The sequence below is a fragment of the Rutidosis leptorrhynchoides genome, chromosome 7, assembly GCF_046630445.1.
Source record: "Rutidosis leptorrhynchoides isolate AG116_Rl617_1_P2 chromosome 7, CSIRO_AGI_Rlap_v1, whole genome shotgun sequence".
Taxonomy (NCBI): domain Eukaryota; kingdom Viridiplantae; phylum Streptophyta; class Magnoliopsida; order Asterales; family Asteraceae; genus Rutidosis; species Rutidosis leptorrhynchoides.
In genome coordinates, this window is record NC_092339.1 from 132258589 (window position 1) to 132271179 (window position 12591).

The 12591-nt window shown below is 32.7% G+C and overlaps 1 pseudogene; it reads right to left on the reverse strand.

Annotated features, from left to right (window-relative positions):
• Positions 1 to 1090: 1090 nt before the first annotated feature.
• LOC139859610 (putative pectinesterase/pectinesterase inhibitor 24) lies at positions 1091 to 3288 on the reverse strand (annotated as a pseudogene).
• Between the last annotated feature and the right edge of the window lie 9303 nt (positions 3289 to 12591).

Consider the following 12591-nt stretch of genomic DNA (forward strand, 5'->3'; position numbering starts at 1 on the left):
ATAATTGTCAAGAATATAAATCATAAGATGAGTAAACGATATACCTTTCTTGAAGAAACTGATTGAAGGAGAGAAACCTTTCTTGAAGAACCTGATTGAAGGAGAGAAACCTACGATCAAAAATATGACCGTCTCTTTGGATAGTCCACACTACACTTCAAACAACGTCAATGGATGCTAGTCCAAACCCAAGTAATAATCAATCAACCTTTGATTAATATTATGAACCCAAAATATGTAATATGTGTTTTTCCTTTTAGTTCATCGAAAGCATTAGAATGATTCAAAAATTACTTCGTAATATGATACACATATATGAATATATAATATATCCCATTTGTTTGGTAGCATAAAGTAAATCAAAAGAAATCAAGATTCGTTTGTTTGATAGCAAAAAGCAAATCAAAAGAAATCAAGATCATTTTCAAATACAATGCTATATTTTAAAAAGTCGTATTTCTCAAATACTTTAGGGGTAGTTTATGAAACTTATAATTAATAATTTCTATCATGTCACTTTCATGTGAATAGTAAATTAATTAATATCATTTCATTTACTATTCACATGAATAGTAAATAAATTAATTTCGATTTACTATTTTGTTACTTGAGTAATATATATACATCATATATATATTTTATTTGACGTCTCGGTGTATATGTGTGTGACCCCGAAGGCTCAAATGAGGTTGGCCATATAGTTATATGTTGTACCTTGCACATTAATCCTACAATAGCTACACATAAGAAACACCGAAGTTAAAAACCCAAAAGAAGATGAAATTTAACATCAAAAATGAATGAGAACGTGATGCTCGGTCCAAATGTGGGGCTTGTTTTGATCCTTATTATATATGATGCTCACACTTGTACAAATAATATTCAAGCCTTGCCTATGAGCTTATTATAACACGGTACAGTAACCAAAAATCACCTTTAGGGTTGTATATTGAATTTTTTATGTTTTAGTAATAACTAAAACACATATAATCACATAATGAATGTGAATAACAAATAACAAATGAAATCAGAAAAAAGGTATCATAATACAGATTCGAAAATATTGGTTCAACGTTCAAGAAATTGCTAATCAGAGTCCAGATTTATAAGGAACGCCGTCAGCTTTAATCCATCTATTCTCATGAATAAAAGGTGACATTGTGAACTTACTCGCTTGTTTACTATTCAAGAAATAAAGCCCTTTCCATTTTACTCTATTCTTTGTCGATGCACCTGCCCCGTAGTTACCATATTCTGCATAGAAAATTGTGTTGGGAGCCATTGTACCGATCCATGGAAGCCATCCTTTTGGAATAATAAATCCTCCCATGTTATTGTTAAGATAAACTGTAGTCGAATATTCCTTCCATGGACGCCCTAAATACGACTGAACATCATTCAAATTCCCGAATGGTGAAATGGTGCAGTTTTGAATTGAAATGCCAGTGTTTTGATTAGGATCAAATTTTCATTGTGCTGTGATTGCAACTTGTTGACCGGTCATTGGTCGTCTATGAAGTATTTTACAGTTTTGTAAAACGGCAGCGGATTACCGAAAATGGAATCGAGTGTATCGTAAATGTTGCATTCTCTATAAAACTAACGGTTGGCATGACAGTAAAGACTGTCTTGGAAAGCATCAATACGACAACGATAGAATATCGATTGTTCTGAGTTGGACATTAGTGCTACAGCCTGATGCTTTGCTGCACCGACAGTGTTGCGGAACCCAATATCCCGGGCTATGAACCCTTGGCCAAACACGGCTGCATTAAGAAAAAAATAGTGAGAAATTGATTTGCGATTGATATGTACTTACTTATTAGTCTACCTAGAGGCAACTAGTGTGGGTGACCCGTCCGAACCAAGAAGTTGTGGATTCAACTGGTCAAGTTTCATTGGAAATGGTGTATATAGTTTGTCTAAAACGGGTAAATGTATAAGGTTTTTCTTTTACAATGTCTAGCAGAGTAATAATCAGTGATTGTCGTTCATTTAATTTTGTGGGTCATGTTCAATAACTAAATAAAAATAAGTTACTACCTCGCAAAGTTTAAGATGAATCGATGAATGTTGACATTGAAATAGAGGCGAGACACGAAAGACTCGTCGAGAATGTGTAAGCTTCTTTAGGATTTTAGTACTTAGTTTTTAATTTTAAAGCCTTGATAGATTGATGGTCCAAACATATATACTGTTTGGGCTTTATTTTATAGACCTTTTGGATATTGGTCTTATGCACACGCACATCTTGCACTCCCTAATATCCAGTCCTCTGGTAATCACGTGACTATTTAAAAGTATTAACCGAAAGTTGCTGACTGAAAAGTTGGAGTCCCATCGACAACTTTAAACCTGTTGACACGATCGTTGAATCCATTCCATCGCCAATGATCATAACATTCGTCATAGATTTTTCAACCCTCACATTCTCATTATAAACTCCTTTCTTGACATAAATCACAAATCGTTTCTTTCTCTTTGAAGGAACAGCCTTTAAAGCATCAGAAATTTTCTTGTATTTGCCACTACCGTCCTTAGCCACCACCGCATCTGCTTTAATTCCCGCGGGTGATTGCAAAAGTTTACGGTCTTTACTCGATAACCATTAAGGCATTTCATCGGTTCCCGATAAGCTCAACAATCTTCTTTTTTGATTTAAAGAACTTGAAACACTTGAAAACCCATTGGTAATAGCAAGACTGTTACTTGTTAACTCGGTTGATGTTTTAAGTAAAGGTGCAACATTTTCACCAACACTGTCGATGCACGTTTGTTGGAACGTGCTAGCTGTACTTAGCCACGTCATCAGATGGTAAAAAAGAGATCCTACAAATCAACATTACTTACTGATGACAATGTGTCATTTAAATGATCAAGTGCAAGGTCCAATAATTCACTGCAATTTTTGAGATCTACATGAGTGGACACTTACGTTAGCTCGTTTACTGCCACTACAACAACGAGTTTAAGCAACTCCTCAGGTTGAATTTGTATCGAATTGACAAGAGGTGAAAGAGACGTGTAACACGTATCCGGATACAATGTGGTATCACAAACAGTTTTAACGGAAGCTAAAGGCGATTGAGATTGTGATTGATTATCATTATGGTTGTGGTTTTTATTACTTGTCGTTGTTCCTACAACGGCTGAAATTACAACAATAACGAGAATGAGAGATGATATTGCGACAGTAGCGATTCTTCTTTTGGTTTTTCGACGAGCTTCGAGCCGCATTTGATCAGCTTCGTCAACTTTCCCATACGAGTTGGAAGAATTGATTGGTTTTTTTGTTTATGAATTCTTCCTTAACTGTAAGTGAAATAGTTTGGTTGTTTGCCTAAGAGTTGATATTGTGGGTGATTTATAAGGGAAAATAAGATGGAAAAAATGAGATACGTGCAAAGCATATTGGGAGATACTATATTTAGACATGGTGAGTGGTTCTCATGAACATGAATGAGAGTTTTTATCATTTTATGACTTTTAAAGTAGGTGAAGGAGACGGACTTTTAATTTAGGGAAAAGTATATGAAAATGCATTGAACTTTCACCAAATTTCTATTGTATGCATCCAACTTTAAAATCTCATATTGTATGCATTTAACTTTCTAAATTGTTCTATTGTATGAAATCCATGACTTAGTAATCAGGTAACATGTTGCTATAATTAGTTTTTAACGTAGTTAGTCCCTCAACTGCTCAACATAACGAAATCAAAATAAACATCAATTTATCTAACGAAATCATAACAAAACTTGATCTTCTTCATCTTCATCTCTATTCTTCAACTTCATCTCTCTTTTTTACAAATCCCTCCAAAAGTTTATTCATGTTAACAAAATCAAATCAAACTATAAACCCTATTTTTCACACAAAATCAAATCAAACACCCAATTATATCTTCATCTTCAACCTTCGTTCATTAACATCTTTAACGTTCGTTCATCAGCATCTTTAAACTAAAAATTAGGTGTTTTTCATATTCTAGGTAGCAACTGCAAATCAAGCTCGAATACATATTCCTGACTGAAAATCGAACTTTCGACTTCAATCAAACTTTATTTTCATCAACAATTCGAGATTAAATCTAGTGTTCATCTCTCAGTCAACAAAAATCAACAAATCGATAGGAATGAATTTGAGGATTTATGGAATTAAAATTGATTGTCAAGCATTCAGAACATAAACTTCAACATCATAAGTATTTTACATAAACTACACATTCATTCTCCTTTCTTCTCCATTATCTTTATGAAACCCACTAAACATAAAAAGTAAGGCCTCAAAACTTAAAATCAAACCAATACAAATCTAAACCATATCTCCTACTACATCTGATGGTGCCTTGAAGATTTAGATTTCTAGATATTCATACTCCGTATCATTTTTCCGACGATTTATCATCAACAGTTTCTGATTTCATACAATTTGGGTCCTTCACAAAATTGTCTCAAAATTGCAGTGCGGATCTTTGATTTCACGAACTTTAATTGATGTTTGGATGGTTGGGGTTACATTTTGTAAATATCTAATGGAAGAAAGATGAAGATTTAACAAACATGATGAAGGAACCAATTAAATTAGAATTTACAAACATGAGGGACTAATAATGTAAATATCTAATTGAAGGTTACCTATTATAACTGGTTAATACATACAATAGAACAATTTTTTTAGAAAGTTAAATGCATACAATGGAAGATTTCGAAGTTGGAAGCATACAATAGAAATTTGGTGAAAGTTCAATGCATTTTCATATAATTTTCCAGTTAATTCAAATGTAATGTGCTTGAAGTGCTTGTGATAAGATATAAACAAATATGCTATCAGGGAGTTTTAATTGTACTTGATTTTAGGATTAGCATTATAGAAGTGAGAACTAAGATTTAATTAAATTTCAGAATCTCCATTCCATTACAGAATCGCACACGATATTTTCGGTTCGTATGACCTCTCCCTTATGTGCATAACGATAACTGGCTGGAAACTGTAAACTATGGTTTATTTTGTTTGATTTGTGTTCTTATCATAATTAAATTTCATTATTATTAACAATTGCGATCTATGATTCTGTTTATGTGTTTATATAGGATTATATACCGATTTCTACGTCTCAGTCAACAGATTATCTGATAAAGATGGCATACGTTAAACCAATTTTTCACTTCATAGTCAACAGATCATCTGATTTGCTTATGACACCATCCAAAATAATTTAAGAAATTTTTAGAAAACCAATGCAACTTTAACTTTGTTTCATAAACAATTCATGTGTTTTGGAATTGTATATTGTATATTTCTTAAAAATTCTATATGTAACATCTCAACATAACAAAGGTTGCACTGTCTGGGATGCTAGACTGAAACAGATCGACCAAAAGGATTTGGAGAACTTAAATGAAGCTTAAAATCTGTAAGTATAAGTTTATTTTATGTAACAGTACTTTATTGGTTATTATTTGTTTAATTTTAATAAGTTTAATTGTAGTTGTTCCTTATTATTGTTTTATTTGGTTAAAATCTTATTGTTATAATTGTAACACACCAATATTGCGTGATGTTTGTGCATGTAATTCTTATACATATATACTTTACGTAACTGCAACTGTTCTATTCAACATGTGTGTGGCCACCAGTATATAAGACAATCAAGTGTGGTTAGTTACTTAGTTGTCTTTGTGAATATATAATGTGTTCATAATAGGTATATTAATAGAGAATACCACCAGCCAGTTAATTTGAATAACTTAGATTACTGTATGTCTTCTATAATCATTACTATTAAGTAAAAAATTTCTTTTGAAATAGGAAACACCAATGTTAATATGTGTATAAATTGTTAGTGAGCTTATACAGAGTTGTGAAATAAAACAGGGAAATGACTTGTGGTATGGACCGGACTGTGTGAACTACTACTTGGGACCCTTTTCCGGCTCAAACACCATCATACTTGACCGATGAATTCACAGGTGACTATAGCTCGATGTTATTTCATTTTATTAGGCGAATATGTCTTTCTTGATTGAAACTTTATCATGTCACACACTATACACTAATTATATGTGCATTTTTAGGATTTGTGAATTTCAACTTTTGAACATCATTTGGAATGAAATTAATCTGACCTGGTTTAAAATTGACATGATTTTGTTAAAATCGAACTACTCATTAATTTTTATTTTTATTTTATTTTATTTTATTTTCAAATGCAAGGCACTAAAGTGTAGTTATTGGGGACTCAACCTGGCTTCTCATCAATTTCTTTTTATCAATTTAATAGTTGTAAATGGTTTGTTTGATCTTAAATTCGATCAACTCACACTGCATATTTGTGATCGTATTTTATACAAGGGACATGCTAATTCAGTTTTGGTGAGAAGGATATTTACAATGGAGCTCCCATTTGCAGCATATAATGCTGGAAAGATTCTGTTGTTTGGCCCTGATGATGGTTATATTTGTATTTTATAGTCGGAGACGATTCACATGATTTAAACCCGAATAATTTAACTCAAAACAAGAAATCGTTACCTTAAAAAGATAATTTGAGGCTTGATGTAGACATCACACCATGGTGAAGTGAAAGTCAAATAATTCAGTTCAGTTAGATGAAACAAATTTTTATTTAACTCGACAAAGACAATATTTATGTCATTCAAAGTGTCGACATTTGTTTTCGAATGGTGGTCTTTTATTATTAAGTAAAAACTGTGTACATAGATGATACTTTAATTGATGTATTATTAATTTTTTTTTCCCTTCCTAATTAGTTGGTCTCTGGTTTGTTGTTTTATCCATCTTCCAAACACTAACTTATAATCACTTCATTCACGTTGTTACTTAATAATCGTCAAACTGTTCTTGCAGGAATCGTACAACAAATACTATTAGGCAATCACCATACGGTACGGAAGAAGGATAGATCTCTACAATGCAGTTCTTAGAATCATTCTGAAGCATTTGAACACATTCATTCAGGTAAACAAAGTTATTACATCATATACACTGTAAGCTAAGGGCCTGTTTATTAATGACTTTATGAACCGAGGTGAGTAAATTACTTTTTCGGTCACCATATGGGGGTGTTTCTTTAAGCATTAATGATTAAGGAAATCTGCCTGGAAGCATGTTTCGCTCATCTCAAAAACTAGTGTTGTCCCCATATGACTTGTCCTTTTGTCAATATTACCCCTTTCTTTATTTCCATCTGTCATCTACATTCGGTTCATCGCTCCCAAAATTATCTAACCGCCTCTGTAAACAAATTTCACAATCACATTTCCCATAACCGATTTCGTACCCGTGTTCTTCGATATGTCAGTTTCTACTCGATTAATATCTCAATATCTTTTTCATAAATTTTCATTACATATTTCTCAATATAAACAAAACCCAAATGAAACGAAGAAATCATTTATAACAAAATCAAAGATCCATGGTTCCATCAAAAACAAATAATTCTAAAACTAAACCCATCTTCATATCTCAATATGGATATCAAAGATTCGTTGTTCTCAATTTATGGGTGATGTCTATATTTATTTATTAAAGGAAAAATCAAACGGATCATTTATAACAAAAAACATAGATCGAGAGAAATATCAAATCGACTTGCAGAGAGGAGTTGTTGGTATTCAAAGATTTGCGTTTTTTGTTAGTGGGTTTGATGGCTATTTTTATTGAGATAGATACAAGTATGTATGTATGTAATGTTTTGATGGCTATTTTTGATTATAGGGTAATATGGTAAAAAAGTTCACCTAGAAACTTCATTAAGCAATAAAAGTAAACAAAAATAACTCTTTTGTAACTTAATGCACATGACTATTTATATCCATATAGGTGGCAATACCCATTCAGGACTTGATGTAAAATAAAGTAAACGGGCCCTAACTGCTAAACAGAGCAATTAGTTTTTAGCATTGTATTTTTTTTTTTAATTTTTTTTTTTTTGCTGAACCTGAAACCACCCTCACCTCCTTCTCTATATCATTCACTTTGTCTTCTTTTAGTTTTGCATTTATCTTACGTGGCAATATGGGTGACCTGGACATTTGGTTAATTTAACTACGGGCCATCAATCAAAAGAGAAACCACATTTTCGTCTCTCTTTTTAGACTTGTATACATTGCGAATGCTTATAATTTTGTCGTTATAACCAAGTCTTAAACTCGAAATGAACTTACGATAATTTTTCTTCCACCTTACTAATCAGTGTATTCATAAGTTTACTTATTGTCATTAATTAATAAACTGGTAATTACAGGACTGGTGTGAACTAACTAGAGGATACCGTAAAGTCTCAACTTGTGCTTGATTTGGGGAAGAAGATCAGTTCGCTACTTGACACATGCTTTGTGGGGTACGCGCGTATCTACTTTTTCTATGCATGTTTTTAAGTATACGTTTTATTAATATATATTTTCGTCTGATTCTTTTTTCAGTTATGATGAAGAGGCTGCATTTTTTGAGGAAGGAGTTAGAAACTCGAAACGAAAAGAGTTGGAAGATAAATTATTATTACATGTAACATCATGATTCTTACAGTTTCATCTTTTTTTCATCCTTTAGAAATGGAGAAGATTGCAAAAAATTGTGAATGTGTTTAATATATTTTTATTAATGTCATTACCCTTTTTTTTATTATTCAACTTGTTGAACCGGCCTACCAGTCAACATTGCAACACATAAGGTCCGAGACACTAGAAAAGTTCATTAAAGCATTTGAAGATGCTTTGAATAAAGGACAAAAGTTTCAAGTAGCCGCCCAAGATTGTACGGTCTCATTAATGGAAATCATTCGATGAACAATGCAAAGGTAAATCTTTACATGAATGCATTTTACTATTAATTTAACAATATGATCAAAATGTAAATCTTGGATATATTAATCCATTTTTGCATGACTGCATCTTTTTATGATTGTTTAATGAGTAAATGTGAAGAAATTATTCAAGAGTAGTTAGTTGATTTATTATATTTCCATTGAATCTAAAGGTGTCATCATCAAGCAAGCTGATTGGGACTCATCCAAAGTAAAGGCTAAATTTTCACAAGATATCGAGTCAAATATTTCCAATGTTCGCAGTGCCAAGATTTCTGATATAACTACACAATACGAGATGATTATAGCTTGAAAGTTCCCAGCTCTAATGCCATTTCTCGAGGTATTTCAACCCTCCATGTGGCAATTTCAACCCATTACTAATAAGAAGGGGTAAATTTGGTTTGTGTTTCATTTCAAACGGGTCAAAAAAAAAAGGTATGAGGAGGTTGGATTGTAGGTTTAAAAATCGTCCCCACACAATATCCTGAAAGTTTCCAGCCTACAATCTAGAAGCCCACCTTCTAGATATTCAAAGTAGGCAACCTTGACAACTCATATGGAAGTAGCAAAGATGAACACGATGACGGCCGCCCGCCATCTCCGTTCACACCATTCCACCGCCACCAAAGTTTTAGTATAAATAGAGGTTGAAACCTCAATTGTAAATCATCCCAAATCACTCAGAGAAGTGTAATCACAACCTAGATAGTGTGTGTGAGTTTTGAGAGTTTTTTTTGTAAGAGTTTTGTAATACTCTGTAAATCTATTCTTGTGAGTAATAGAGTTGTTTTTCTCTCAAATTTGTATCTCCCAACGTCCAGGCGATCCTCTCTTCCTAACAAGTGGTATCAGAGCCAGGTTAGAGACGTTGGTCGAGTTTTGGGTTTTCTGAAGTTTTCTCAAAATTTAATTTTGAGTGTACCATTGGATTCGTCTCGTCGAACCGAATCCAACGCAAAAAACGGCGACTTAAACGGAGTTATAACGAGCCCAAAAAACGCGGTCAAAGTTTGGTCAACTCACCGGAATCTCGCCGGAGAAGACGACCGGTGCCGGAATTTTCGTCGGAGAAGACGATCACTGTAACAGCCCTGTAGCAATTCACTGTAGCAGCTGGCGGCACTGTAGCAAGTTCCTGTTGCAGCACTGTAGCAATTCTGAAATTTTACAATTTGGTCCCTGAAATTTTCAGAATTTCATTTTTGGTCCCTGAAGTTTATAAAAATTATAATTTTGCCCCATAAGTGGAATTTAAGCCGCGAAGTGTCTATTCCACCATTTTCAACCGTTTTGGACGTAATGGTGATCTCTGTTTTCTACAATTCAACCCCGTTTGTGTTGAAAAATTATTTGTAAGGTGATAATGTCTACAGAAGAGTCAACATCATCTTCCGGAGCTATGATTATGCTCACAGCCACAACTACACATTGTGGAAACCTCAGATGGAAGATCTCCTCAGCTGTAAGGATTTGTTCGATCCTATTGAATTGAAGGGTATAAACCCTGATTCTGCCAAAGAGAAAGAGTGGAAGAAATCAAACCGAAAAACTATTGGTCAGATCCGTCAATGGATTGATCATAGTGTCTTCCACCATGTTGCACAAGAGACAGACGCATATGTCCTCTGGAAAAAGTTGGAGGACAAGTACCAGGCCAAGACTGCTCGGAATAAAGCCCTGCTGATGAGGCGTTTAGTCAACATGAAGCTCAAAAGTGGAACTTCAGTTGCCGAGCATACCAGTGAGTTCCAGAGCTTAGTCAACCAGTTATCGTCTGTAGAGATGCCGCTTGGTGATGAAGTTCAGGCGCTACTGCTACTTAGTTCCCTTCCCGATAGTTGAGAAACGCTGGTAGTAACACTCAGCAACTCAGCCCCGAATGGCAAACTTACCATGTCAATGGTCAAGGATGCCCTATTTAGTGAAGAGGCAAGGAGAAAAGACATGGGCACAGATCAGACCCATGCCTTTGTCACAGAGAATCGGGGGAGACAGCGAATGAGTAGCAAAAATAAATGGAGAGGCAGAAGCAAGAGCACGGGCAGGTCAGCTGATAGCAGAAAACTAACATATAAATGCCATCATTGTAGATTAGAGGGACATATTGTGACAACCCGGAAATTTCCAATCAAATTTAAACTTTATCTTTATATTATTCCGACACGATAAGCAAAGTTTGTTAAGTTAAATCTCAAGAATTTTATATTGTAATCATACATTCATTATAACCTCGACCAAATTCAGACGATTCACGAACCGTTATATATAAATAAATATTTATATATATGTATATATATATATTATAACTTGAGAATATTAATAAAGTATTAAACGTATAATACTTTACATGATCGTATTTGTTTCAATATGTTTATCGATGGAATTAGAAGATAATATCAAATTGTTGATTTATCAGATACATTATGATATGATTACAGGTCTATGTTATGAGGTCCACTGTGATTTAAGAAATCTATTCTTTTTGACAACATTCGGAAAATGGTAAAGTGATTTATAAGTAAGAACGTGAAGTGTAAATAACTTAGATGTTGGATATCGACAAGTTAAGTAACTCGACATTTTTCATTAAGATGATTTCATACGTTTATTTAACCTTTGAACTTTATCCCATGCTTCACCAACAAACTGTAATTTAAAAACTTGAAACCTATTATGAATATATATGATTCTACTTTTTTAAAACATTTTATGATATAACGATTTCCATTATTTTAACCTTTAAACAAAATGATTCTTAAAAATATATTTGGTTTTGGAAAACAAAATTATTATATTTATTTGATTTAGTTTCAAACGCACAAAAATGTTTTCAGTTTAAAAGAACATTATTATTAAAACGTATATAACTTTTATAAATATTTAGAACCACTTTTGACAACTCATTACTTAACCAGTATGATAAAGATAACGATATTTATATTTTATTTTATTAAATATATATAACGATTTAAATTAATATTATATATATTTATACGCGTATTATACGTACATAGTTTTATACTTTTACTATACTTAAACTTTACCTTTACTTTATTTTTACTTTACTTTAACTTTAATAATTCACTTTAATAATTCATACTTTAATAATTCACTTTAATAATTCATACTTTAATAATTCACTTTAATAATTCATACTTTAATAATTCACTTTAATAATTCATACTTTAATAATTTACTTTAATAATTCATACTTTAATAATTCAAAAATCTATTATAAATAGATTTCAACAGGTTTCATTATTTTATAGAAACTTGAAAATATTTTTCTCTAAACTCTCTCAATCGATTTACATATATATATTTACTCCGTATTATTTCAAGATATTATTAGTATACATAAAATATTACGTCAGAGTGCTGTCCGAGTGATTTCGAAATTGTTTTTCGAGTGGGATTGGATTAAGGAAATTATGGGTTATAGCTATGGAGGTGATTGGTATGGTTCATGGGTATGCTCGTGAGGTCAATATAGTGTTTATCATCTCCGTTGCGTCTACGTACCTTTCCTGCAATATTGAATCTCAATATTGATACGTGAGTACTCATAATTTAACTTTTACATACTAATAGTGTATCCCTGACTAGTGCTCGAGTATATAGGATTATGCATGTTTGTACTTTTGATATTGCCTTTAGTTAGGTTATGTTGAATCCTGAATTAGTTATATATGCGACTGAGATAAGGTATAAGATATGCATGTCGTTGGAAAGCTAGCGAAAAATTAAGAACTTTTCATTTA